Genomic DNA, 24,547 nt, shown 5'->3' with positions numbered 1-24,547 from the left:
CACCGCTTCCTAAGGGAAAAGAATAGAAAAAAAGGCATTAGTAAGCATTCTGCAAATCTTCGCTTATTTTTAAATACTGTACGAGCTTCAAACGCTTACCTGAATCCCAGCCGCTCTCGGGGAACTCTTTCTCCGGAACTTATCATCCATCTGCAAGAGGGAAAAGACACTCCAGGTTAGCGTGGAAACATCTAGAGGCGCTGCATACCGCGCTTACTCACCGCATTTGTTCTTCATAACCGGCATCCACGCTGAAAACATTGCGGCACCTAAAAGACACAGGAAAAGAACTCAGTTCAATACAAATACGAAAGGGGTGCATCTCACATCGCGCCCTCACTCATCTTCAGCGCTACTCATCTCAGCAGCACGCCGCCATCCCCGGACACCGGCCATCATCTAAGGAAGGAAAGGAACGAAGTTAGAGAACTGTTCAAAAGACTCATTATACTTACCTGTCAGACTCTTGCCAGTGAAGTAAGTAGGCAGCAATAAACCCGCATCAATCAACGCGCCCCTGTGCCGAAAGCAGGACGGCGAGCACACTATCCAAGAAAACAAGGTGAGCTGTGGATCAAAGGGAAGGGTTGGAACCCGGGGAAGAAGGGGTTCAAGCACACAGAGACAATAGGGAGTTAAACTCTACCAATCCTGTGTTTCAGGCCCAGTCTCCAGTTGAATAGCCTCCAGGGAAGGGTTCGAGGTCGTAAGAGGTCAGAACAGGCTGTGTGACGTCCCCGTGGATACCAGGTGAGCGTTACAGAACACAAAGCCTCACATCAAAATCCACCTGGGCGTCATGGAAATGTCAGAAACCGACCAGTTAGCCCACATGTTGGGGCAGCTACGTTCCGAAGTACATGCGGCCAGGCAGAAGACCAACACCCTGAGGAGAGAGCTGATAGTAGCCAAAGAACACACTGATGATTTAAGCCGGCAACTTCTCCAGTCACAAGCAGGGCATGCACCATTGCCGGGAAGCGTGCCCTCAATGCCAGCGCCATCAGCCAATCCCGTTCAGATAACCCTTCCTGGGGCAGTTCCCTTGGCCCCGTCCGAATGATTTATGGGGGATCCCAAGAGGTTTGCAACGTTCATGAACCAGTGCTGCCTGCACTTCCTTTGTAGGCCAGGGGCCTTTCCGAATGACCAATCACAGGTCGCTTTTGTGCTATCCTTCCTGAGTGGTAGCGCCGCGGACTGGTCTGTACCCTTTGGGGCCCAAGACGATCCTTTGCAGCATGACTTCAGGGGCTTTCAGCAGGAGATGGAAAAGCTGTTCGCCCGCCGTACTCATGGGCAGGCATTAGACAACGAACTTCTGTCCCTACGCCAAGGGAATCAAGACCTATTAACATACATAGCCACATTCAATAGACTCGTAGTTGAAGCAGAATGGCCAGTGGAGAAGAGAACCACAGTATTTCATCAGGGGTTGCAGGGGGAGCTCAAGGATGTTCTCGCACAAGTAGTGAACCCCCCGAAAGACTGCTCAGAATTCATTGACCTTGTTGTTCAACTGGATCATAGGTTGCAGGACCGAAGAGCAGATCGAACCAGACCGGACCCTCGCCCTATGTATGTGCGTTCAAAGGACAATACTGCCCGAACAACGGAAGGTTCAGGAGAACCAATGCAAATCGGGGGAGTCAGGTCACCCTTGACTAAAGCGGAAAGGGATAAAAGGAGACAGTAGCAGTTATGTCTGTACTGTGGAAGGTCAGGTAAATTCCTTAAAGAGAGCCCTGAGAAGCCACCAAGAAGGACAGTAGGGGCCACGGACAAGGAAGATACCATCAAGGAATCGGAAAACTCCCCAGCCCGGCAAGTGTAGGGGTCCACTTGTCGAGCGAAGAAAGTGAACTACAGACCTCCCATTTTGCACTATCTGTAGTCTTGATCAACCACCAACAACCATCTCGGATGCACGCAGTAAGAGCGTACATAGACAGTGGAGCCGTTGGGAATTACATCGACCAGGATCTTGCGGCAAAGATGGGGCTTCCGTTACGCCCTAAATCAACCACCGACACTGTTACCACTGTTGACGGAACGGAAATAGCTTCTGGGCCAGTATCCCAATGCACTGCAGCTTTAACCCTTCTGTGCCAGGATGAACACCAAGAATCTATCGTTTTCGACCTCATTAAGGCACCACAGTTCCGGTTGATTTTGGGAATGCCATGGTTGGTAGCTCACAATCCTCGAAACGATTAGCGAGTAAAAAAGAATTGACATTTCCCGAGACTTGCACCCACACATGTTATCGCCAAGAGAAACAACCAATAGACACCAGAACCTCCACGCTTGCGACTGTGGCAATTGGCACCCTACCAAGTGAATACCAGGACTTTCAAGAGGTCTTTCGGAAAGAGCAGGCTAATACCCTGCCCCCGTATAGACCATAGGATTGCCAAACCAACCTGATACCCGGCACACGAATCCCTTGTGGGCGAATTTACGCACTCACGGAACCAGAAAACCAGCACCTGAAGGCCTATCTTGACCAATACCTGGCCAACGGGTTCATCCGTCCCTCAAAGTCTCCAGCAGCCAGTCCTCTATTCTTCGTACCGAAAAAGGAGGGGGACTTTAGAACGTGCATCGACTATAGCGCAATGAACCAGATTACCGTAAAAAAACGCTACCCCCTGCCACTGATCCCTGAATTGCTTGATCAAGTCAAAGATGCCCAAATCTACACAAAACTAGACCTGAGGGGGGCATATCACCTTGTTCGCGTAAAACAGGGGGACGAATGGAAAACCGCTTTTCGCACCAAATACGGCTTGTACGAATATCAAGTAATGCCCTTTGGCCTTTGCAACGCGCATGCTGCATTTCAACACTTCATGAACGATGTCCTGTGGAAATTGATTGATGTCTGTGCTCTAGTGTACATTGACGATATCCTAGTATATTCTGCATCAAAGCAGGACCACGTTAAACACGTCCGGTCCGTATTGGAGAAACTCCATCAACACCAGCTCTATGCCAAGCTCGAAAAGTGCTCATTCCACGTCTCCGAGGTGGAATTCCTGGGCTTTATTCTCAGCCCGAATGGAATCCGAATGGATGTACACAAGGTAGATGCTATCCTGAAATGGCCATCCCCAAATTAATTCAAGGGGGTTCAAAGTATGCTGGGTTTTGCAAACTTCTACCGCCGGTTCATCCCAGGATTTTCACAAATCGTGCATCCCATCACGTCATTACTAAGGAAAAGCAACAAAAAGTTCCAGTGGACAACAGAAGCCGAGGAGGCTTTCCAGGAACTCAATGCAAGATTCACATCTGCCCCAATCTTACGCCACCCTCGCCCTGATCTCCCATACCTGGTGGAAACGGACGCCTCAAGCATGGCAATGGGAGCCGTCCTCTCACAAAAGGACTCCAAAACAGGCCTGTTACACCCTGTTGCCTTCTGGTCGCGTAAATTCACACCCCCTGAACTCAATTATGCTATCACAGACAAAGAACTCCTGGCCATTAAGTCAGCCTTTAAGGCATGGCGGCACTACCTCTTGGGCGCCAGACACACAATCACTGTAATAACTGACCACCGGAACCTCCAGTACCTAAAAATGGCAAAGGCCCAATCCTCACGACAACTACCTTGGGCTCTTTTTTTTGCTGAATATGACTACGTGATTACATTTCGACCAGGGGTGAAAAACGGGAAGGCCGATGCCCTTTCCCGTATGGGGGTGGAAGAGCAAGGGTATCAGACCCCTGACCCAATAGCAATCATCCCGAGTGACAAGCTCCTAGGAATCACAGAAACCATAACTCAGAAAGAATTACATGAAGAAATACAAAACCTGATGAGCCCGGAGCAATTACAAGCGTGTAGTGCACAAGGAGAACATTACATGATAAAAGATCAGTTGCCCTACTTCAGGAATCGTTTATTCTTACCAAACCAAGAACTACGAGAACAAGTCATGTCCGGTTATCATGATTCCTTGATCGAGGGCCACCCCGGAATCGCTAAAACTCTAGCCAAGATAAAATGAAATTATTGGTGGCCCACGTGGCGTAAATACATTATCCAATTCATCCTATCTTGTGGAGTGTGTGCTCAAAACAAGTCATCCAAGCAGAAATCGGCTGGGCTATTACAACCATTGGAAATCCCACCAGCACCCTGGCACACGTTGTCCCTCGATTTTATTACCGACTTACCACCCAGTCAAGGGTTTAACACTATTCTTGTGGTCGTGGACCTATTTTCAAAAATGGCACATTTCATTCCTCTTAAGGGGCTCCCAAATACTTCCACTCTGGCAAAGGTATTTCTTGAAGGCATCGTATGGCTCCATGGGTTTCCTTCAGTTTTGGTCTCTGACCGAGGTACTCAATTCTTATCTAACTTCTGGAGAAAATGCTGCTCTATGGCCCAGATCGACATCCGGCTATCCACCTGTACCATCCCCAAACGGATGGTCAAACTGAGAGGACAAATCAAACGCTCGAGCAGTATCTGCGTTGCATGTTACACCATGCTGAAGGAAGCTGGTTCGACCTATTATGGATAGCTGAATATGCTTATAATAATTCCCTACACACCAGCACTGGGCAGACACCCTTTTATACCATGTATGGCAGGCACCCACGTACTTCTGAGTTGGATGTTCCTACAACCCTGGAAATGCCAGAAGTCAAAACCTTGCACACGACCATTTCTCAAACCTTTAAAAGGACAGCTGAACACCTACTTCAAGCTAAGAATCGCCAAAAGAAGTTTGCTGATCAACACCGAGCAAAGGCCGCTAACTACCAAGTGGGAGACAAAGTCTGGCTGGCATCTAAACACGTGTCCATTAAAGGAACCCAAACTTTCCGTCCAAGATGCTTGGGTCCATTCACCGTCACCTCTGTGATAAATCCTGTGGCGGTCAGACTAGCTTTGCCGTCAAACATGCAGATTCATCCTGTGTTCCACGTGTCTCTCCTTAAACCTGTTCAACCTGGGACCCGGGTAGCAACGCCACTGCAGCCAGTAGTAGTCGCCGGGGAGCCAAATTCGAAGTCAAGGACATCCTAGATTCAAAGTACGTCAGATCCAAATTATACTACTTAGTAGATTGGAAGGGGTATGGTCCACAAGACAGGACATGGGAGCCTTGTGAGTACATCCATGCACCTCGCCTGCTTAGACGATTTCATCAAAACCATCCAACCAAACCAGGACCAGACTGAAGAGCCACCTTGAGAGGGGCCTTGGGGGGGTGAGTGCTGTCATGATTCCTGCCCCTCATGTCCCCAGCCCTCCAAGATGTCAGGCTGGAGCCAGGCCACGATCACCTACATGGCCCTCAAGGGCCTCTCCATCCCTCCAAAGACCCACTTGGAGTCAGACTTGGCGCTTGTGGCACCAGACTCACTCACTCCCATAGGATACCATTGGGGATTGGACTTGTAGTGCATTGATGGGGACAAGATGGATGCCCCCACATATTTCGGTTCCCAGAACTGCATGTGCAGTCTAGTCTTTTGGGTGTTGTTCAGCCCAGAGACACCTGGGATACCCAGAGACTATTTAAGCCACGCCCAGGCTGAGAAACATGCTTTGTGTTTTCTGCACCTGCAGCATGACACTCACTGTGTTCGGATCGGTCTCCAGTAGGCCTGCATCTTTTTTCTGCGCTCAGCTCCTGCAAGAACACTATTAGGAACAGCCTTACCTTGCGGTGCTTCTGCCCATCATTCATCGCTCCTTCTGTTCTGCGGGCATCTTCGCCGGTGTCATTCCCATCCCGGCACGCCGTTTCCTAAGGGAAACGGAAAAGAACAGAAAAAGGGCATTAGTAAGCATTCTGCAAATCTTCGCTTATTTTTAAATACTGTACGAGCTTCAAACGCTTGCCTGAATCCCAGCCGCTCTGGGGGAACTCTGTCTCCGGAACTTCTCATCCATTTGCAAGAGGGAAAAGACACTCCAGGTTAGCGTGGAAACATCTAGAGGCGCTGCATAGCGCGCTTACTCACTGCATTTGTTCTTCATAACCGGCATCCACGCTGAAAACGTCACAGCACCTAAAAGACACAGGAAAATAACTCAGGTCAATACAAATACGAAAGGGGTGCATCGCGCATTCGCGCTCTCACTCACCTTCAGTGCTACTCATCTCAGCAGCACGCCGCCATCCCCGGACGCCGGCCATCATCTAAGGAAGGAAAGGAACAAAGTTAGAGAACTGTTCAAAAGACTCATTATACTTACCTGTCGGACTCTTGCCAGTGAAGTAACTAGGCAGCAATAAACCCGCATCAATCAACGCACCCCTGCGCTGAAAGCAGGACGGAGAGCACACTATCAAGGTGAGCTGTGGATCAAAGGGAAGGGTTGGACCCCGGGGAAGAAGGGGTTCAAGCACACAGAGACAATAGGGAGTTAGACTCTGCCAATCCTGTGTTTCAGGCCCAGTCTCCAGTCGAATAGCCTCCAGGGAAGGGTTTGAGGTCGTAAGAGGTAATAACAGGCTGAGTGACGTCCCCGTGGATACCAGGTGAGCGTTACACCTTAGTATAGGGCAAGTTAGGCCTTATCCAACCGTGCATCTTAATTTAATAAAACTTTGTGGACCAAACTTGAACCTGTTGTCCATGTCTGCTTCATGATGCCTTCAGAAAATACCAATAGCAAAAGCAATCACATCAGGCTAGAGGTTGGGAGTGGGAAAGAAGACACCATGGATTTGTAGATGGGTTGGTGAGCCAGTGTCGAGTAGAACATTTTTGATTTATCAGGGGAAGACTGCAGGAATCCCACAGGATTACTGCAGCAACACCTCATGATCAGTTCAGAAAAAGATGTGCGTTACATGAAACGATGAGTCATGGGGGCTAATGGGAACCGGTCCGTGAGGGAAAAAGCAATTGAGTGGAGTGAGGGGACCTGGAAAAAAGAAAGGGACAGATATTCAGTGCCTGTGAGGACACAGAAGACCTTTTAACTCTGAGCAATTTTTCCTGTTATCGTGGGAATCGGTGAACCGCTACTCTACCACAGGAATTTCTGATATTGGAAATTATTACTGTGAAATTATTGCAGCCATAAGGGATTAGAAAAAAGAGGTTTAAAATCTGCAGCCTCCATGTGCTGGACAGGGGGCAATGGATGTTTGGTAACTAAGTAATGTCTTGACATGACCAGTGGCCATGGCTGGTGGGCCCAAAAGAAAGATCTTGGTGCAGCACGCACAGAGGCCACTGCCCAAAGACATAGCTAGTGAGACCACAAGAAACTATGCAACATGTTCTGACGTGGTAACTGACCATGGCTGAAGGCCATGTCTAGGGGGCCCAAAAGAAAACTATTGGTAGAACATGTGTAGTGGCCACAGTCGAAGGCCATGGCTAGTTGTCCCTGAGGAAATAAAGGTATAGCAAAACCCTGGAAATTCTGTGAAAAACCATTTGGTAAAAGAGAGTTATGTTGATCAGATTTAATGCAACAAAAACCCTGAAATTCAGCACTACATTTCAATGAAGTCCACCTCAGAAATCAAAAATGTGTCACACGAACCAAACTGGCCAGGAGAGGGCCAGGGAGGAAAAAAGCAATTGATGGGAGTGGGAGGACCATGGATCGAGGAAGGGGGCACTTGGTGAGTGCTTGTGATATCAGGGAAGAGTTTGGGATGTTCAAGCATTATCAGGTGAATATCGGGGAAATCCTGCGGACATGGGTAGTTCAACACTGCTGTGTAGTTCAGTGCCATTATCGGGGGAATATCGGCGGAATCACATGGGAATGGGGAGAGAATGGATCATATGTAATTTCACACCTGCAGTGATCGCATCCCTTAGGCAGGGGGACATGGATCTCTGTGCCCAAGGGCATGGTTAGTGGGCCCGAAAGAAACCTATTGGTGCAACATGTACAGTGGCCATGGCCAAAGTCCATGGCTAGAGGTCCCCAAAGAAACCTATTGGTGCAACATATAAAGTATGCATGGCCGAATGCTGTGGCCACTGGCCATGGCTAATGGGCCACATAGAAACCTATTGGTGCAACATGTAGAGTGTCCACAGCCGAAAACGATGGCTAGTGGGCCCCAAAGAAATCCATTGGTGCAACATCTACAGTGGCCATGGTTGATGGCATGGCTGAAGACCATAGCTAGTGGGCACCAAAGAAACTTATTTGTTCAACATGTACAGTGGCCACAGCCGAAGGCCATGGCAAGTGGGCCGCAAGGAAACCTATTGGTGCAACATGTACAGTGTCCACGGCCGATGGCCATGCAGGTGGGCCCCAAAGAAACCTATTTGTGCAACATGTACACTGGCTACAGCCGAAAGCCATGGCTAGTGGGCCCTGAAGAAACTATAGCAGAACAAAACCCTTGTAATTCAGTGAAAATCTTTAGTTATGAGAGAGTTAAGGTGATCAGATTTAACCTGAAAAATACATGGCAACAAAACCGTTGAAATTTTGTGAAAAAATCCTTGGTTAAGAGAGTGTTAAGGTGATCAGATTTAACGTAACAAAATCCCTGAAATTCAGCAATCGCATTTCAAGAAAGTCCACCTTAACTATGCACTCCCTGTTGTGGAGCGTATGATCACAGTGATGACATCACTGATGACATAACTGGTGACATCACTGATTGCATCACTAGTTACAGCATACATGACATCACTGATGTCAATGGTTTGATTAATTACATTTTGGACTATGACAACTTTTTTTTTAAGATAACTTATATGTACATATTTCATACTTACACAGTACAATGTATTCTCCCCTTATTTCTTTAAATGTAATGAATGGTATACAATTGTAAGTACATACAAACATTATAACAAAGAAGAATACTATGTATTTATGTTCTTTGGAAGGTAATCTGTTATAGTGGAATACAAATTCATAATTTATTTTTAAAAGAAAGGACTACAAATATAGTAATACCATTGATATGTCCACAATTAAATATTTATTTTGTAATGTTCATTTCTTTTCTATCAATGTAATTATGTAGTATAGTAACTGATTTTTTTGCATATTAACCAAACTTTGAATTCTTAGATTATCAATTATCACAATGTGTGATTATCTTTTAGAAAATATGCCATTTAGAAAAGAATGTGTTCATGTAATGTTATTACAGTGAGGAGAATTGAAAATGTAAATGTGAACATTAACTCTTTTCCTAACACTTACTATTAAACATGTTTCTACTTCTATCTATTCTTATTATTTGTTTTACTTCTACATATACTTATTATATTATGTTTGAAAGTCCTGAAATCTATGTATCAAAATCAGGTACTTCCCCTGCAATGACGTTTTGTAATTGTTTACTAATACATGAACTTCAAACCATTTGTATAACGTTACATATTTTTATTTTAAACGTTACAAGTTGATAAGTACTACAAATGAATGCTCCATATGTAATCATGTCATACTTCTGTATCAGTGTATTGTTCTGTGTCATGGTGTTATTATTGTTAAGTGTAATAAAGTATGTATCAAAAGTGGTGAACAAAAATATTTTCACTTATTTAATCGGCAATGTCATATTTGATGTAATTATTGATCTCATTGGTGATGTTATGTGTGAGGTAATTAGTGATGTCACCAGCAATGTCATCAGTGATGCCATCTGGGATGTTATCATTATGGTCATACGCTGCGCAACAGAGGGCGCATAGTTAAGGTGTACTTGCGTGAAATCTGATTGCTGAATTTCAGGCATTTTGTCACATTAAGGGCCTCATCACGAGTTGGGCGGTAACGCCGGCGCTGTTAGCCAGCGTTAATAGCCCTACCGCCACCCCCCGGCGCTAATAGCACGAGATCACGGGTTTGGCCGAACAGGTATTGCCCATTCCCCACTGAGCCCATTCGGGAATTCCCCATTCCCCATTGGGCTCAATGGGGAATTTTCTCGCTCTTACCGCCGGCGGATTTCCCGCCGGCGGTAATAGCGCAACATTTTCGGCGGATTTACCCCCAGCTTAGAGCTGGGGAGAAATCTGCCGAAGCCCTGATTTGGCGGACTCTTAAATCCGGCGGTGATAGCACTACCGATGGATTTAAGGGTTACAGCCAAACTCGTGATGCAGTCGTAAATCTGATCACCTTAAGACTCTCTAAACCAAGGTTTTTTTCACTGAATTTCAAAGGTTTTGTTGTTATGTATTTTTTCCACATTAAATCTGATTACCTTAACTCTCTCCTAACTACATTTGTTTTCACTGAATATATTAACCCCCTCTAGAGGGGAAATAAACAACGTGGAGCAAAAACACGTTAAAAACTTATTTGGACAACAGATAAAAAATAAGCTTACATTTGAAGAGGTCTTCAGTATAACCGTTTCAGTGTAAGGTATTTGGAGTTGGCTAAATGTTGATTAGGGCTTCTGGTGTACACTTCTGCTGTCCTTCCTTTGAAGGTCACATGTGATCGATGGTGTGTTGCTTCTGGACAGGCTCCAATCACAATTTGCAGAAAATATTTTTGGTGCCTGGCATTATGTTGATAAACTGTGCCGCTTAATTGATGAAAACTTCATGATGTGTAAACAAGGCACTGCATTGCGGATTAAGCGGCCGTGAAACGCCCCTCTAGGGATATGTGTTAGAAGGCCCACTGATCATACTGGAATGATACAGAAACTGGCTGAAGGCTGGAAAGTGTGTTGAAATGCTGCAGCATGTTATGTTATTTAGTATTTTTAAGGCATAACAATGGTGTTAAATATTCAGTGTTAACCTGCAGTTGAACTGGTTAGGGTTTGTTCACGTTCTTTCATGAAACACTAATTTAACTTGTCCTTAAATGTTACTGTCTAGAACTGAGAACAGCATGCTGGAAAAGTATCTATTGATTTTCTTTAAGCAATCTGTTCTGACATCAAACCTCATAGGAGCAGTTTTGGAGAGACTAAAGAAGGTGGGCGCGCATAAGAATCAATGCCTTGTGTGTGGGGCAGCTATTGTGCATGGTGTGAGGGTTGATATCGACACGCTGTGCTTCTCCTAGTGCATTTCACATCACTGGTAAAGCCTTGTAGGGGTAGACCCCTGAAATGTCATCGCTTGCTGTGGTTATTGAGGCGGCGGGCTATCTTGAGGTGTTTGAACAGCAAGAGGACTCATTGCTCACACGTGGGGCAGTGATACGTCTAGGGCATGGGCTTGTGGCAGAAGGGGACGGAAGAGCAGATGTGTGTCTTCATGGTCACCACTGACCTACTATCTTAGTATCATGGGATCATTGACTGGAGGACATTAGTGTTCTCATTCCCAGTACCTCGTCCATCACCACCTCTTCTCAGATGAAAGGCCAATATTAAAGAATTAGAAGAAGAGCACTACTAAACACTCAATAAACACCTAGAGCCACAGCCTACTCATGAGTCCCTTAGATACTTAACCACTTGCAATTTTAGCAGACAACTTTACCAGCAGGTTAAGGTCACATTGGGCCTCATTAGGACCCTGGCGTTAACCAATGGCGCTATTAGCGCCATGGTTGACGCCAGTAATTTACCGGATCCGCCATGGTGACATGGGGAATTACTGTCCCATTCCAAGGTTGGCGGGGCGGTAATTCCCCATTTACCATTGGCCCTTCCCCATTCCCATTTTTGCCCCATAGGGCTCAATGGGAATGGGGAAGGCAGTAATTACAGTACCACAAAATTCGGTACCGTAATCACCTTCAAGGTCCCTTTGCGGGTCCTTACCTTAACGGCTGGTACAGATCATCCGTTAAGGTCGGGTCCCGCAAAGGGACCTCGTAATCAGGAGTTAAGGGATTACCAGTACCGGTACCCTTACCGGTAACGGTAATCCCTTAACTCCAGGGTCGTAATGAGGCCCATTCCCTCTTTCCCCTAGCCCAGAACTAGTATTACTGGGAGTGCTCTCAATCTTAAACCCAAGAGAAGAAACCCCACTCATCAGGTAACCGTGGATACAGACCGCTTCCTCTTGCCTCAAATATCAACCCTATTAGGGACACCCCCACCAGCAACATTTACACACCTGACCCTCTGACAACAATTGCTACCCTTTCTGTGATTACCACATGTATGCCCATCTCACTTGACCATGCAATAACTTAAACCGGAAGCACACCAAACATTCAGAGCAACAGGACAATTGAGACCAAGTGGAGTCATTGCCACCCCCAATCTCCCAAATCATACCTACTCGAAATAATACTTTAACCTTCTCCAGATGGGCTATTTTCCCATGAATGGCAGGTCTGTAAGTCAATGGTTCAACGAGGATGGGTCTTGTCCCTCATGCTGCCCCTGAGTGACTGTGATGGTGAACAATGAATACAGACATGCAGGGTCCAATGTTTTTTTAAAGAACTTATGGGCTTGTCAGGATGGAAGAAAGCCTATTGCATAGTTAGCTCTCACGTTGTGCAGTTTGCCTTACTCATCCTGTGCTCTCATGCTCCACCTTTTATCCGAGGTGTGTGTGTGATTCTGGTCAATTGCCTGACTTTGGCTCGGGTGTTAGTCTGTTGTCTTTCGTGTTGTGCGAAAGTGTTCGTGTCGGAAAAGGGGGGGCAGTGTTTTGGAATATCCTATGTAGTAGAATTGAGAAAAGTTGATGAAACCACGTCTAACCCGTCTGTGTCCCACTCCCACTCCATGTAATCCTCCCTCACTGGTCCAACCCCAGGAACTTGATCCAAAAGTGATGGTTGTGTCCTGGCCATCTGGATGACAGATTAATGGGGACTAACTAGGGAGACACTGACAGGTTTCCTCACACTGCATTGACGCCAACAAGCCATCATGTACACCCAGTGTGTGATGAGTGCGCCAACTACGACAGGTGTGCAGTGGCACCATATTCAGTATAATGGCCTTGTGGCTCCCCTGACATGAGGCATGTGGATGTTTGGTTACACCATGCAGTTCCTAATCTATGCATACCTTGCCTCTTCTGTAATACCTGAGGTCTGCTCTTAGTAGTCATACTCCTACATCCCGTCCCTTTTCCTCCATACCTTTAGGACATTCCTCCGTCCTGTGGACTTTGTAAAAAGCATCACATTTTTCAAAAATGTGTCCTTCCTCTCTTTTTATGCAGGGTACCGCACGCACCAGTAACCCGCCCTCCTTAGCTCCGCCCAGCGCATCGTCCATCAGTCCTTTTCTCTGCACATTCGGGACTGGACGCACTTGCATCTTCGGAAGATTTTTTCCTTCCAGTCTCCTTCTCTCCTGCTCCGGCTTAGCGGTCGCGTGGTAGTCCGTCTATGCTGTTTCGGTTAGATTTTCCTAATAGTTCTTCCTGTGAACGACGCTTCGCTAGGGCGAATCCCCAACCTCTTTGTTTAGAGTGTTTGGGTCCGGACCACCGGTGGGACTCGTGCTTCTATTGCGATTCCCTTTCGTTCCGGGCACTTCAACGTCGTCTGGAGCGGAGGGAGAAGGTGTTTCAGCAAGTTCCTCCTCCGCATTTTCAGAGTTTCATCGACGAGAAGAAGAGACGCCTGGTAAGTTTTTTAATTTTTCCTGGTCCGGGGGGTCTTTAAAAGCTCTGTCACTGGGGTTTCCCCTGAGGTGCCTTCTAGGCCTAGGAAAAGTACCAGAGTTTTCTCTGAGGGTCTCCGTAAGGGGCCTACTCACACCGGATTGCAATCCAAGGCCACTCCTGTGGGGGCTATTCAACGGGCCACTTCTACTGAGGCGGTGGGCACTAGAGCTTGCTTCGAGGTCTCTTTGTCTAGAGCTTCCCACACTGACACCGAGGCACGCCCCAAGGCCTCTATTGAGGTTTTCTGTACCGAACCAAGTTTCGAGGCCCCTCATGAGGGAGCTGATACCGGATTCAGTTCCAGTTCCGAGGTTCCTCTTTTGGAGGCTAAGGTGACCGACAGAACTGAGAGGCGTGTTAGGGTCTTGTCGGTGAGGTGGGTTCCTCATCAGTCCCACTCTAGTGGGGGTACCGGTTCTGTTGAGGGGGCACAGAGTGAGGTTACTGACCGTAATTCCTCGGTTACCGGCGTTGCCAAGGTTCCTCTTTCAGAGGTTAATTTGGCTACTAGTATGTCACAGAAACATCCTAGGCCACACAGTACCGGCTCTGTCGAGGTTCCTTGTGTCAAGGCTAAAGTCAAGACCACTGACCGGACTGTAGAGATTCCTGCATCACTCGCACATGTGACGCAGTTCTCCTCAGGTGTTGACAAAATGGCGCCTGTTCCCACGCGAACTGCGACGGCCATTTTGGACTCTTCCCTTACACCTACGCCATCAGCGTTGGGTGCTGGGTGCATCTTTTCTGGTGAACAGCTTTTTTCTGGTGCACTGTTTCGTCCAGTTTATGACAGGAAAGCTCAGATGCCATTACAACACGCAGTCTCGCGCTCTGCGGTGTCTGCACCTTTGATATACGTCAACCCAGCTGGTGAGGGCCCCTCTTGGCATCCCTCGCCTTTGCGGCCCTGGAGCTATTCTGCTCAGAAGAGGCTTCCTCCTGCCACAGTGTCTAAGCCTTCGGCGGAAGATGCCTTCTTCGGAAAATTCCAGAGGTTAATGCATTCCGACCCCATGAAGGAATATTTCAGAGGTCTTTTTAAGGAGTTCTGCCCTCCAGGGCCCAGTTCCATTCTGGCGGTTCCCGTCACAGCACCAGTTGCTCCAGCAGCTGTCCCACCTCTGCTAGTGGGCCCACCTCCAGCCATTCCGCCTCCGTTGCACTTATCTCCAATTGACAAGTCTTCGGTGGAGCCAGACGTGAAGCAGGTCGACCCGGATGCGTTGGATGACATGTAAGGGGATCAGGATGTCGATGACCACCCCGCTCTGTTAGGGCGTTTCATTACCGGGTACTAGACATGATGACTCTTCTGGATGTTCCAACACCTGAGTCACCCCCTCCGAGGGAAGGGGTACTTTCAGGGGCGTTGACCTTGTCTCCTCAGGACCACACCGGCATGTTCTTTCAGAAGGACGTTTTGGCCGAGGTCCGCAAAGTCTGGGATAAGCCACACTCTGGACTGCATGTTAACAAAAAGATTGAGGCTCGTTATAGGCTCCATTCTTCGGAGGAGGTAGCTTTAGCGTCTTGCCCGCTTCCTTCCTCCACAGTGGTGGCGGCCGCTATGCTTCAATCCAGACCGGCTTCAGCGTCATCTACAGCGGTGGCTCAGGTTCTGGCCAAAGAGGACAAGCTGTTGGACTCTTTGGGAAGGAAGATCTTTGCTAATTCAGCTCTGCAGTTGCGCCAGGCAAATGCAGAGCTTGTTTTAGCAGGGCAAATATGAAAATGTGGAAAGGTCTGTCGGAATTTGAGGAGTTCATTCCTGTGGACAAGCTTGATGATTTTAAGGCTGGCTTGTCAGACGCCAGAGTCCTGGCGCAGGATATGCTTGAGGCTGCAGCGCACCATGTCGACACCTCGGCTCGGGGCCTCATGCTGGGCGTGGACGCGTCTCGTCAGGGTTGGCTTCATGTTACAAAGTTTTCCAAGGAGGTGCAGGATAAGGTTCTGGACCTGCCCTTTGACGGCAAAGAACTGTTTCATTCGTCAACGGACGTAGAGCTGACTAAAACTAAAGACAGCACCCAGACAGCCAAGTCATTGTCCGTTCTGGTGAAACTTCCTTTCAGGGCTCAGAGAACGTAGTCGCAGCCTTGGCCCTCCTCTGGTTTTCGGGGGTTTCTAGATCGAAAGACCTGCAGAGTCGATCCTCCAGCTGGAAACTCCCGTCGGCGTCAGCAACAAGGCCAATTTTTTTCTTGGTCCTCTGCCTCCTCTTCAGGATCTGGGGGTCTCGCCACTGAGAAACCCGCTAAATGAGGTTTTTCAGTGCTTGCACGAGACCCCGGTGGGAGGGTGCATTGCGCCTCACTGGGAGGCATGGCAGACCATCACCGAGGATCGGTGGGTCTTGTCCGTTGCTCTGGCGGGCTTCCGCTTGCCCCTTCCCCCTACCCCACCCTTCAATCCTCCCTTCCAGCATTCGGGGATGCCCTCCCTCAGAGCCGAAGTCAAGGCGGTGGAACTCGTTCCCCTAGGGAAGTGAGGGGAGGGCTTCTACTCCCTTCTGCTTACGGTGCCCAAACCCAACCAGGCTGGCCTGCGCACCATCCTAGACCTTTCCCAGTTCAACTTTTCTCTGCCCCAAGAGGAATTCAAGATGATCACCACCTGTCAGATAAAGTCCTCTCTACAGAAGGGCGACTGGCTCAGCGTGGTGGACCTTCAGGATGCTTATATGCATATCCTCATTTGGAGCCCGCATCGGAAATACCTATGGTTTTCCATGGGGGAGGAGCATTTCCAGTTTCGTGTGCTCCCATTTGGTCTCAGCTCGGCACTACGTGTCTTTACGAAGATGATGTTGGTCATCGCAGATTATCTTCGGCTACAGGGTATCCATGTGTATCCGTATTTGGATAATTGGCTGCTGTGCAGTCCTTGTCCACTGAAAGCCTTGAGCAGCCTTCAGTCTCTCCTCCAGCTCCTGTTCCACCTTGGTCTGTCGGTGAACTGGCGGAAATGCTCCATGACGGTCTCTCAGGACTAGATTTTCCTGGGTTTTTGTTGGAACACGATCGATTGCAGAGTGTACCTAACTGGGGACAGAATGGCGGATCTGTCCGCCATGTGTCAGGTGTTTATGCAGTCGGAGAGCATGTCGGCCTGGTGGTTCCATAGGCTTCTGGGCCCCATGGCTTTGTGCGTGCTGGCTCTTCCTCTTGCTCGTCTCAAGATGAGGCGGACGCAGATGGCTCTTCTGAGCTCATGGCTTCAAGCAGTGGATCCAGATTCCAAAATGATACTGGTTCCACCTTTCATGAGCACAAACCTTTTGTGGTGGTTGTCTCTCAGCAATTTGTCGGTGGGCACTCCCTTCCAGGACCCTTGCCCACAATTGACTGTCACAACAGACTCCTCCCTTTTGGGTTGGGGGGGTGACACTAGATCATCTTCAAGTTTCGGATCTCTGGTCGCCACAGGACAGACAGCTTCATATAAATTATCTGGAGCTTCTGGCTATTTTCCTGGCACTGAAAGCATTCAAACCAGGTATTGTCAACAGAGTGGTCCATGTCTGCATGGACAATGCAGTGTCCGTGTTCTATATCAACAAGCAGGGGGGTACCAAATCTCCTCCTCTCGTGGATCTTGCCATTCAGATCTGGGAATGGGCCATTCAGCATGGTATCTGGCTGGTAGTGGTTCAAATCCCGGGCCAGCTGAATGTCACTGCAGATGCCCTCAGCCAACAGGTAATTGTCAGCTACAAGTGAGAATTTAACACAGTGATCCTCTCTGACATTTTCCGCTGTTGGGGCACTCCAGAAGTGGACCTCAATGCGACATCTATAAACAAGAAGCTTCCCCTGTATGCCTCCAGGAACGGGCTCGCAGCCTCTTCACTCGGGGATGCTCTCGAAATTCCACAGCACAATATGAAGGCCTACGCCTTTCCGCCTCTCCCTCTGATCCATCAGGTGCTTTGCAAGCTGAGGAACACGGTGAATTGCTGCCTGCTGTTCATAGCCCCTTGGTGGCCAGCCAGGTTCTTGTTTTTGGAGCTTCAGCATCTATCAGTGTGCCCGCCACTCAAGCTTCTGCAGGTTCCTGAGCTGCTTCACCAGAGCGACCAACAACTCCCCACAATCGTTCAGCTTGGCGGCTTGGTGCCTGAGTTCAGGTCCTTAGAGCGTTTCAACTTTTCCGTGGATAACATGTGCATTATTCAAGTGGCCAGGAAGCCCTCAACAAGATCTCAGTATAAGAGTAAATGGATGTGCTTCTGTCACTGGTGTTTGGCCAAGCAGCTAGACCCCAGGGAGGCTACTATCAACATGGTCCAGTCTTTTGTCTCACATTTGGCAGAGTCGGGCATCCATGTCTTGTCTTGCAGGACATATTTATCGGCTGTTGCCCCTTATTTGTCCACTGACCAGTGTTCCTTTTCACTGTCTAATCCAGTTATTAAAGGACACTTTGCAGGCCTGATGCATCTTTATCCTCCTGTTCGCAATCTGAATCCAAGGTGGGATATGAATGTGGTCCTTATGGCCTTGTGTCATAGGCCTTTTGAGCCTGTGGCTACTGTCGATTTTAAGTACCTTTCCTGGAAACTGTCCTTTTTGATTGCTCTGACTTCGGCAAGGCGTGTAAGTGAGCTTCAGGCTTTGTCGGTTGAGCATCCATTCCTTACTTTTCATAAAGATAAGGTTGTCCTGCGAACAAATCCCGCCTTTCTTCCTAAGGTGGTCTAGGATTTTTATCTGAATCTGACGATTTCATTGCCTGTATTCTTCCCAGACCCCGCCTCAGAGGCCGAAAGGGTTCTACACTGCCTGGATGTTAGAAGAGCACTTAAGTTCTATCTGGACAGCAGAGGCGTTGCTAGGAGGGGGGTAAGGGGGCTATAGCCCCTGGTCTTTTGGTTGTAGCCCCGGATAGAATCTCAGGAGCTACAACCAAAAGGCTAGCTAGCCCCCAGTCCCAAGAGTTCCGACATCAGCCTAGCCCCGGGTCTTTTCCAGACCTAGCAACTCCCCTGCTGGACAGAACACCTGAGCTCAGAAACTCCTTACAGCTTTTTGAAACCTTCGGAAATCCGCAACCTAAGCCGGCCTCGAAAGCGACCATCTCCCGGTGGATCGCTGCCTGTATTTCTGAGGTGTATACCATTCAGGGTCTTCGGGCCCCAAAGGGAATTCATGCTCATCTTGTGCGGGGAAAGGCGACTGCCGTTGCCTTCCAGAAATATGTTCCCTGGGAGACCATCGCGAAATCGGCTACGTGGGCCTCCCCATTGGCTATTTGTAAGCATTACTGTCTGGATCTGAGCTCCAGGGCTGATGCTCAGTTCGGTCTAGCTGTGCTTAAGAACCTGTTTCAGTAAGGAGTTTCCATCCACCTGTAATTCCTGTGAGGAGTGCTTGGGAATCTCCGATAAGTATGGAGGAAAGAGGACGGAATGTAGGAGTATAATAAAGTTACTCACCATAGTGACTACCTTACTCCTAGTCCATAGTCCCCTTTCCTCCATACGCTTGCCCGCCGTCCCCTCTAAAAAGGTTCCTCTGTTATTGTTTAAAGGTCATAGACCTGGCGATAAAAAAAGACTGATAGGCGATGCGCTGGGCGGAGCTAAGGAGGGCGGGGTTACGGCCGCGTGCAGTACCCCACGTAAAAAGAGAAGAAGGACACATTATTGAAAAATGTGATGCTTTTTACAAAGTGCTCCGGTCCCGTCCCACAGGACGGAGGAATGTCCCATAAGTATGGTGGAAAGGGGACTATGGACTAGGAGTAAGGTAGTCACTGCGGTGAGTAACTTTATTATACTCATTGGTGGTGGGGCCATGTTTTAGAATGCAGTGCCCTTTTATTTCTTATCCATAACAAGGCCATTAACCTTCACTGACCATATGTTATCCCTGATATCCCACTATGAGCCACAGCACTTTAAATATATTGTGAAATCATTAATTCCCCAGTCATGGTGGAAAGATGTTAAAGTGAATAGGAATGTAGACATAATTATGTGGGGGTAGCTGCTGGGGCATTTGCCTCATGGACAGGCAATGAACGAACAATCATGTTTACACTTTGCTATGATACCTATGGGATGTCTTTTCTCATGCTGGAGTAGTTTGACACGATACCTTAGGCAGGCGAGGCTTAGCACCTCTCTCTCCAACAGGAACATGGATTTCTTGACTCTCCTTCCATGCCCAATGCTCTTTGCCAGGTCAGGTTTTGCCTCTGCCTTCTCAAAGCCCCATGGCTTTAGCTCCTCCCATCCATTTGTACTGCTTTGGCCTTGTAATGCATATTTTCTCATGATTTACATCATCCATTGTCTCCTGCCAGATCAAGACCCAAACTATCTCTGCCTCGAGATCTTTTTTATGCAAGCTTTGGTAGTGGAGGGATACTGTTACTGCTATGTCTGTCACTCTCCCATGCTGAAGTTGGAGCCCTGTGCCCCAACTCTGATTCACTGTCTTCATGCCTGCATGGCCTGATAGACAGATGCCCGACTGTCTCCTTAGAAAGATTGTTGACCACAACCTGGCTTTAGTTGTGTTTCTGATTTAAGAACATGAGAGCACAATGTATCATGCATTGGGCAAATTACATTGGCGTACAGTGCAGTGTACGCCAGTGTGCACAGGAAATCCCTTCACTGGACCTGAGAGCGTACATTTGGTTTACACTCAGAGTGTAGGTGGTGTTCAACTTACAGGTGGCGCGAATGTTTCTCGCAGTTAGGTGTGGAACATGCTGCCTTAGTATAGATATATGCCTTGCTGCGTGGAGTTGTTTTTGCAGTGTTGGGAGGCAGATGGTTATATCAATCAGGTTGTCTTAACAAAATAGAAAATCACCAACCCAACATCACTAATAGACAGAGAAGCATATCACTTTCACGTTTGAGCCTCACGGCTACATCTCCCAATAGGCCAGACACATCTACTGTTGCTCCCTTTAATCTCCCCTCACCTTCTGAAGACTCTATAGGAAAGATCATCTCAGAGCTTAAACCTACATCATGCCCCTCGAATACCTAATCTAATCTTATTCAACACTCTAACTATCTTCTTGCTCATCATTGTCTAAAATTATTAATTCCTCGTTTGACACATCTATTGTTCCGTCCTGCCTGAAGGAGGTTTGGATAACACCTCTCTTGAAAAAGCCCACGCTGGACCCCAGCAATGCAATAGCTACCGTTCCATCACACATTTTCTGTTTTTATTAAAGATACTGGACAGCTCATAGACCGCAATGAACATCACAGCCTTCTTAGTTCCCGCCAGTCAGCATGGAAACGGCACTGATCCATCTGCATACAAACCTGACTGAAATAGTCGAGACGGGCAAGCTTGCTCTCTTGGGTTTGCTGGATTGACTTGGACCATTCACTCTTACTGGATTGGATGAAATGCCTAGTCAAATGTGCGGACCCCCAAATTACTTAGTCCCAGAAAAGCACGTCTGGCAGTTCAGAATTTTAAGGACCCTCTGTTACCCCTCTCCTGCAGAGTACCACAAGGCAAAGACAAAGAGAAAGACAGCCCAGTCTTAGGCTGATTCCGGCGCTACTCCTCTAAACCAATGAAACGTGTAAAAGCAGCAGGACAAAGCTCTATTACTCTCAGACTGTAGAGAGAAAAAGACTTACAAAGTAACTGAATTAGACCTTATTGTAGTCTGCGCTTGAACAGAGCAAAGACTTTCACAGTCAGACGAAATCCAAAAACAGAGTACACAGTTAACTCTTGAATGAGACAAATGTCTTAGCCTTAATTTATTGTGATTAATATTTTGAATAATGTCCTTATTTTGAATTAAATAGTCATTCAATTACTAGCATTTGTATCTTTGTGAACTCAAAATTAAATATTTTTAAATATAATGGTGTCCAGCCTAGTACCACAAGGCACCTGCCTTTCGCTTCCGTTATTCAACATATACACCGTCCGCTGTTTGACATGCTTCACAGTGCTGGCATCGTCTATACAAATTACGCAGACAATACCCAGCTTGTCCGGGAAGTTGATGGAGATTATACTTCTGATTTATCTCTTGTTAACAACATTTCTGAGATGATTCAAAATTGGATGATTCTTAATCCGATAGAGCTGAATAGTGATAAAACGGGGCTCAGGATGGTAGGCTCGCCCCAGAGAATTCATAAACTGGATGCATGGTACTTTCATTTTGTTATTTCAAATTGCCCTATTGCAGTTAAATCTCATGTAAAACGCTTGGTGTCACCCCGGATTCTGGTCTAACTAGGAATCAATATGTTGCTCAAATCAAATCTGCTTGCACTTACACTAGCAAGCTTTTGAGGCAGATTAAACCCTACATTTCTTGCCTCAGTGGCAACTGCACTTGTCAACTCTCAACTTGACTACTGCAATGGCCTACTTGAAGGCACTTCTAAAAAGAAGCATCATAGTCTTCAAGTAGTGCAGAACAATGCAGTTAGGACAATTTGCAATCTAGGCCCAAGTGACCATGTCATCCAATCGAGACGAGATTTACACTGGTCACCTATTCCTCATCGCATTTCTCATAAAATCTTAACCTTTTCATACAAATGTCTTTCTAAGCAAGCTCCCAACTATTTAACTAACAGACTAAACAAGACCCTGTCACTCACAACCTTAGCTCTACTGACCATTCTAGGCTTTTTGTTCCTCGGGTTAAAGTTCAAGAACTTTGGTGGTTGCTGTTTTTCTGTTCAGGCTCCAAATCTTTGGCACTCCTTACCTGTCTCTCTCCGGCACACATCATGTTTCTCAGGCTTTAAGAAAGCCATTAAGGCATTTTTCTTTAACTTTAATGATTAGGATAAACTTAAACCTCCCACTGTTTTCTGATCTTGACCCTCAGATGTGCTTTCCCACTTTAGTGCACTGAAGCCTTTGGGCGGGCTGCGCTCTATTAGTAATTAATAACATAACATAACACTGTGGCATTACCAGTTGTGCCTGATTGACCTTGCTCTCAATCTACAGGCACCATTGCAGCATTGCCAACTGTGCCTGACTGTATTAATCTTGTAGCATTGCCAATTGTGCCTGATTGCCCTTGCTGATTGCTCTTGCTTTCCAACTGCTAGCACCAGGCCTGAGTGTATTAATCCCACAGCATCACAAGTGGTACCTGATTACACCAGCATGACAATCACCGTAATTGTGCATAACCCACCTATGACCCCATTGAATGACAACCCTGCATCGCCTAACCAGCACATTCCTATACCACAAAAAATGAGCCTACATTAATGCCAGATTACTAACAGCTCATGCACTCGACATCAACGACTTAATAACTAGTAACAGTCTCAACCTACTAGTCATCACAGAAACCTGGTGACATGCAGGATCAGGTCCCACCCTCTCCCTTGCTGTACCGGACAGGTACACCATCCTTAAAAAGGACAGACTTGACTACAAAGGTGGACTGGGGGTATCCATCACAGCTAAAAAACTCTCTGTCCCTCAGAGTAACGCACAGCCAAGCCTTTCAATCGGGGTACCTGATGACAACCAAACTGTCTCTCTCCCACGATGCCACCTTAACCTTTACAGCTAATCTACAGACCACCAGGCCCAAAACTCTCATTTGGGGAGGATATCTCACAACTCCTTTCAACGTATGTCAAGCCTTCTTCCAGAATCATACTCCTTGGCGACTTAAATCTAGGATTCAATGACCCACTTGACCCCTATGCTCTTACACTTTCAAACTCTATTGAAGTACTTGGCTTCTCCCAATGTATCACAAGCCCAACCCATGACAAAGGGCGCACCTATAATTGATTGGCAGATTTCAACTGCAACATCTCAATCCGCTCAAATGAACCTTGCCCGTGGTTGGACCATAACATCATCTCCTTCATTATCCCAATAAGCAAATTGCTGCTACTCCACCACTAATGGCACCAGCCACCCTCACAAGAAACACACAGAATATCATAGCATCCTGTATAATACCTATGCGGAAACCCATAACAGCCTCCCAAACCACGTCAAATGACCCCATTTCCATGGTTGAGCTATACAACCAAACCTTACTGCTTGCCATTGATGAGATTGCTTGTTTGGGCAATTGTAAACAAAAGCAGTTGGTTCACCTCAACACTTGGGTCACCCCAAACCTTAAATCCTTCCGCTCAACGAAACAAGCAGCTGAGACCAACTGGTAAAAGAACCCTTCAGAGTCTAATAAAGGCTCCTTCACTAATCTATCCAAATTATACAAAAAGGCCATACTCCAAGCCAAAAGCTCCACCTACAATGACAGAATAGCAAAAGCTAACTCAGACACCCGAGAACTCTTTGCTATACTGCAAGAATTAGAATCCCTAGTCACACCACCAGCCAACTGCTCCAAAGATCTCCCCTGGTGTTCCAGCATTCAAAACGCCCTAAATCGCAGGACTCCAACTAAAAATGCTAGAGAAAAATAACCTAAGTTAAGTTCTCTCCTCGGGAGCCTGACCTGTCAGAATACTGACAGCACCAGCCTCTTACTGCCAGTACTTTAAATTTAACCCTGTCACTGAATTGGAAGTAATCAACCTCATCAATGGTTTAAAACCTTCTAGATGTCAAGGAGACATTTGCCCAGCCCAAGTCATTAAAGATTGCGCATCAGAGCTAGCGCATTTCATCTCTTTGCTCATCAACACCTTTTTCGCCACCGGCATAGTGCCCTACAATCTAAAAGATTCCTGAGTACCACCCCTCCTCAAAAAGCCTACACTATATCCCAACTCACCTACTAACTACCGCCCATTCACGACAGATCAGTTTCTCCATAAAATCCTGGACAGAGCAGCCTATCTACAAATCCCAAAACACTTGGAATTGAATAACCTTCTTGGGCTTTGCCAATGCAGGTTCCGCCCAGGCCACAGCACTGAATTTGCCCTCTTAGACCAAAAGATCCAAATAGACTAACTGAAAGACAACAGTAAACTTGCCCTCCTCCTCCTCCTTCCAGACCTCTCAGCTGCGTTTGACCTGGTAGATCACAAAAGTCTCTGCCAACACCTCTC

At 47.2% G+C, this 24,547-nt stretch overlaps 1 protein-coding gene across 2 annotated transcripts in view; it reads left to right on the top strand.

Moving 5' to 3' along the window:
* The window catches only part of PTPRR (protein tyrosine phosphatase receptor type R), a 1,074,582-nt gene that overhangs the window by 214,475 nt on the left and 835,560 nt on the right, over positions 1 to 24,547 (top strand). The window lies entirely within an intron of this gene.

This window comes from Ambystoma mexicanum, chromosome 12 (genome assembly GCF_040938575.1).
Source record: "Ambystoma mexicanum isolate Mex_15411 chromosome 12, UKY_AmexF1_1, whole genome shotgun sequence".
In the NCBI taxonomy this organism is placed as follows: domain Eukaryota; kingdom Metazoa; phylum Chordata; class Amphibia; order Caudata; family Ambystomatidae; genus Ambystoma; species Ambystoma mexicanum.
The sequence above is the reverse complement of the archived record's forward strand: the minus strand, read 5'-3'. Positions and strand labels throughout refer to the sequence as shown.